Genomic DNA, 5,440 nt, shown 5'->3' with positions numbered 1-5,440 from the left:
TGGCCTTGGTACAGGGTAAGGGCCGGGGCAGTGTCATTTTAATAGATGGACCATACTGTGATGTAATTGTCAAATATGATTAGAGTACTTCCTGCCAGACACGTGACCCGTGTGTATTGTCCTTTAGAGACAGAGAGGCAGAGAAGCTTTATCTCTGCTGCTGTTTCCTGCCATGTGTGTGTTTACCCTCATGTGGCCTCATTCGCTCTGCCTTTCAGGATGATTGGGGATACATCTGAGACACATGTAAGGATGTGCTGTCATTTGGCAGTGTAAACACACACTAACATGGCTGCAGTAATGTACTGTCCGCTGTAAACAGAAGCATGCAGTGTTTACTATTGGAAGGGAACAGCTTCATACTACTCACACAGCACACCCCAGATAGCAGAGGTCTCTGGGCCGCATCCATTCCACTTGAAAGCCTTCTGATCCAGCTGTTGTACACACACGGTTTAAGCTGACGTGCGGGCGGCCCGGCCCAAACCCAAATGTGGTGTCAGGTCCTGTTTGGGCCAGTCCTCCATTACTCTGTCGAAAGCGCCCAAAATTTGAAATTTAAATTTGACACAGGTTTGATTTGGGACAAACATACATCTTGGATGTTATCCGCAAGCACCAACCCTGAAAGTGGACTGGTATAATTACGTGGAAAAAGTGGGTGTCGACATTTGGGAAATTCATGACAATTAGCCTATACCCAGATCTCTGGAATGGAAGGTCGTATTGATTTGCAACTGAAACAGGCGTGTTCAGCACCCTGAATAACTTGAATAACGGAAATTGGTTCCATGTTGATCCGACGTTCAGAAGAAAAGTTATCCAAGATTAAAAAACACAATTTTAATTACATCACCAAGCAGCATCTGTGTTAGCTGTTCTTTTTGTCTCATTCTGTTTTCCATAGCTGTGCAAGGACAGTCACACAGATACTACAGCACACACACGCACGCACGCATGCACACACACACACACACACACACACACACACACACACACACACACACACACACACACACACACACACACACTCACACACACACACACTCTCACTCACTCAGTGATAAGGAGGGCAGTGGCCCAGTGAGCGACAGGAAGTGGATGGTTATATAAAGTGTCTGTGTGGGTGTATCAAGGGCAACCGTGGGCCAACTCTCTCACACTAGGAGGAAGAGACTTTCTGCACCTCTCCACACTGCACACATGATGTGAGCATCCTCAGTGGAGGCATCCACACTCCACACATGATGTGAGCATGCTCAGTGGAGGCGTCCGGCTTTATATAGACCTTTATAAAGCACAGACCCTGATGGTCTCTGATGGTTATCTGCCCTGGCGGGACCCGCTGCTTCGCAGTCTGAGTCAGTCGAGCCTGTCCCATCAATAGTCATAAGGCGGACCTGGGCAGGGCTGCAGTGACCATGTGACCTCTGTGCTGGACCTGGAGTCAGACAGGAACAGGCTATTCTCTGTCTGCTGCGTCAGCCTGAGAGCCATGAGGAAAGTTACAGCAGGGGCGTCTGCCTGGTAGTAGAGACCCGGGTTCAATTCCCTGCAGCGGTACTTCCGGCTTGGTCAGACGTTCCTACAGACACACAATTGGCCGTGTCTGTGGGTGGGAAGCCGGTGGGGTATGTGTCCTGGTTGCTGCACTAGTGCCTCCTCTTGTCAGTCAGGGTGCCTGTTTGGAGGGAGGGGAACTGAGGAAGCATGTACCGGTACTAGTCTACAACTCTCCCCAGATGGGGGTGGAGCAACGATTGGAACAGCAGGGGGAATTGGTCAAGTACATTTGGAGAGAAAATTTAAGAAAAAAATCTGAAATACTTTTTTTTTTTTTTTTTAAGTTCAAGCTGGATCACAGAGTTGCCAGGGCAGAAAGAGAAGGCCACGTTAGTAAAGAGTAACTTGCAGAGATAATGTTGTCCCCAGACATCATGTTAAGCTCCGTGTTTCTTAATGGCTCTTCAGGGAAAAACAAACTATGTTATGGCAGGAGAGGGAGTTCCCGATGCTGTCAGCAGAGCGGCGCTGATGTGGACGTCGTAGCGCTGTTGTGTTTATGTCGCTGTCTGAGCACGACTCCCTGGAGGCCTGGTTTGAGCGGCAAGGCGACATATACTGTATGTGTAACTGTCATGTGTGTGTATTTGTGTGTGTGTGTGTCTGTGTGTCTGTGTGTGTGTGTGTGTGTGTGTGTGTGTGTGTGTGTGTGTGTGTGTATGTGTGTGTGTGTGTGTGTGTGTGTGTGTGTGTGTGTGTGTCTGTGTGTGTGTGTGTGTGTGTGTGTGTGTGTGTGTGTGTGTGTGTGTGTGTGTGTGTGTGTGTGTGTGTGTGTCTGTGGCTCTTAGCCAGAGTTATCTGGCAAATTGTTTTGTCTGTTTCCCATAGATGTGACTGAAATGGAATGCAGTCAAAATTAGCTCAGAGCAAGGCAGCCATACAGACCCAGGGGGTGAAACTGTGTGTGAGAGATTGTGTCTGTGCATGTATGCATGTGTCGGTGTGTGTGTGTGTGTGTGTGTGTGTGTGTGTGTGTGTGTTTGTGTGTGTGTGTGTGTGTGTACGTTGTGTGCGGTGTGCGCGTACATGCGTGTGTGTGTCTCATAGTGGAACAGGTGGTCTAATCTGACGCCCCACCCATGGCACCCCGGGGCCCCCTGCTCTACGGCCCTCCAGTCTTTGGACTCTTAGGAATTTCTCACTCCTTTGTGGTGAGCGGTAGAGACTGAAGGACTTCTGCCGCTCTCAGAGAATGGAGCGTGACGGAGAAAAGAGTTTATATATGTGCTTCTAAATGGAACCGGAACACATATTGATCGACTCACCCGGGCAGAGAGCTGCTCCGTGTCCTCTGACCTGCTCGTTTGTTTTGGGAGGCGGAGTTATAATGAAAATCAGCCATGCTAAGATAGACATAGACTGTTTCAGCTGCTATTGGATGAGGCAGCTCTCGGGGGACATGTGGGGGACACGCTCTCAGGGAGCTCTGTATTGACCGCCCTCACCACCATTATAATGTCTCTGCTTCTGCTGTGCAGGGCGGGACATCGCTCTCTGAGGGTTTACGCCCCAACTAGATGTTTCTCACTACAGCACTTTGAATGTAGGCCAGCAGAATCAGTATCATTCTTTAGATCACTTCTTCAACTCGTTTTTATAGACTTGCTTTTATGTGACGTCTTTTATCCTCTGATTTTTACTATTACGTCGTTTCTAACTACTAATCTTGTCTTTATATCTTGTGTTCCTTCTTGTTTTTACTTGTTTTAATCTATTTCGTGAGTATAGTATTCCTATTGAAATAATTGTTAAAACAATGATTAATAATACAGTAGTAGTAGTAGTAGTAGTAGTAGTACTCAGACAGTGAGCCCATATGCGGAAAAAGTAAAGAAGAGAACAACATTTCCTATGTACTTGAATATGTTTCAAAATATCTGTTTCAAAATATGCAAAAATGTGTTTGTACATGCAGATGAGATTAATTGGAAATATCTTTTGAGCAATGAATGTCCTCTAGATGTATTGTAAGTACATTTTTGGCTCATGTATTTGTATATCTTGAAGCATATCTAAACATCTTCTGAGGTAAATTTCATATTAATCTAAGTTTTTGCAGTATGGAGATGTACAGTAGTTCATGTGGTAGTGTAAAGAGGAAGATCTGTGTGTTTGCATGTGAGGGATGTTAGCACTGGGCCGGCGCATGCTCTTAATTCAAGCCCTCTTCAATTGTCAGCCAGGCAGTAGCCTATTGGTAGATGGCTGAAGGCAGACAATGGGCAGCTTGTCCTGGGACAGAAACTAGGGCACCCCTCTCCAGGAAGTAAACAGCTCCTGTTCTGCTCAGGAGGTTTGGACCTCCAGCATCATGCACTTAGGTGGGTGGGGGGTGGTGAGGTATGGGGATGGCAGGCGCTTTCTCCCTCGGGGGGTCAACTTGCTGTGAACTTTTCCAGTTAAAGTCCACCCCATGTCAGGGATACACTGGAGGAGCTGGCTGATGAAACAGGATGAGAGCAGCTCTAAGCAGTGATAAATGGGACGAAACAGAAGGGTGCGTTTTATGAAGCAGCCGTCCAATTAGGCGACCCGCCGGCCGTCGGCTACCGGGTCGGTCCAATTTAACCTAATGGGCCGGTCTGCAGCGCCCAGCTCGTCATGTTTTGACATCAACCCATGACCTCGGTCTGTATCTCTTGGTTTGGTGTGAGAGCTTCCTCCACCTCCAGGGCCTTCAGCAGCATCCAGGTGCTGTCTGAAGATGTCAGTCGTCTGGGATGGGCAGCCTGCGTGTTTCATTACCTCCATCATGATCCAGGCCATGGAGCTGCCCTACTGTTAGCGGGCACTGCAGCTGCATAGCTGTAATGTACTGTAGGCTCAGGCTGCATGATGCGCCACTGACCTGCTAGCCTACTTTCCTCTACTACTGAAGGCTCGACTGAAACTGAGCATGCTCGCGTTCCACAAGAGACGCAGTTGAATCAGACGGTGATTGAAACTGCACATGCGTATCCAGACTGGAGATTAGAAGTGATTTGGAATGGATTCCATCTTGCTTTGAGCACCGTCACTACCCTCTGTATCACTTCCCTCTTTGCCCTCTCTTCCAGCCATTGTAACGGCATTGCTCGGACATGGAGATGATCCCTTAAGACACACAGCAGTGTAAAGGCTGTCCAGGCTCGCATGTTCAGGACAGAACGTACTATTCCTCCTTCATGTTACTCAGTCAGCGTTCCGCCACGTCTCCGGCTCAGGTTGCATCTGTACCGTATCTAGACTCTATAAATCCTCGATAAAGCCCACCGATGGGGGATAAAATGAAACAATTTCCCACAGATCTGTGTCTGAGGAGAACTTGGTGTCTCATTCCCCACCCATCTGGCTGTTCCTTGCAAGTGCTGAGCCCCCTTGTGGCATCCGAGTGCAATTGTAGGTCAATCATATCTATGTTGAGAAGGGATTGTGGATTATTTATTGAGGGAAATAAATCTCTGCAGTGGGCAGCTAAGGAGCAGATGGTCATCCTTTTGCACAGCTCAATCTAGAAGAAGCAGATGTTTCTCTATTTTGTTGTTTACACTGACGACAAGGCGTGTTTGAGAAATATGTAATCCTCTTTGTGAGGATCACAATAGAAACAAATTAACAGTTTGTGGTCGTGTGAATGTATATCACTATTGATTATTTAAAAAACAATGTCCTCACTCACAGGGATATGCTTGAATACTTTTCAAATTTAAATGCATAGCAGTAGGTAATACAATTAACATGTTTCTCCACTTTTTGCCAGCGTGTTTTTATTTTAAAATAATAATTTCAGAGTGTTTCTGTGAGTATGAACATTCCTTTTTAACTGGTAAGTCAGTGAGTACCCAGTCTGTATTTATAAGGTTTAGTTCAGCAATACCAATCTTTTGTTCACTGTAAT

This window comes from Poromitra crassiceps, assembly GCF_964638095.1.
Source record: "Poromitra crassiceps genome assembly, chromosome: 13".
In the NCBI taxonomy this organism is placed as follows: domain Eukaryota; kingdom Metazoa; phylum Chordata; class Actinopteri; order Beryciformes; family Melamphaidae; genus Poromitra; species Poromitra crassiceps.
The sequence above is the reverse complement of the archived record's forward strand: the minus strand, read 5'-3'. Positions refer to the sequence as shown.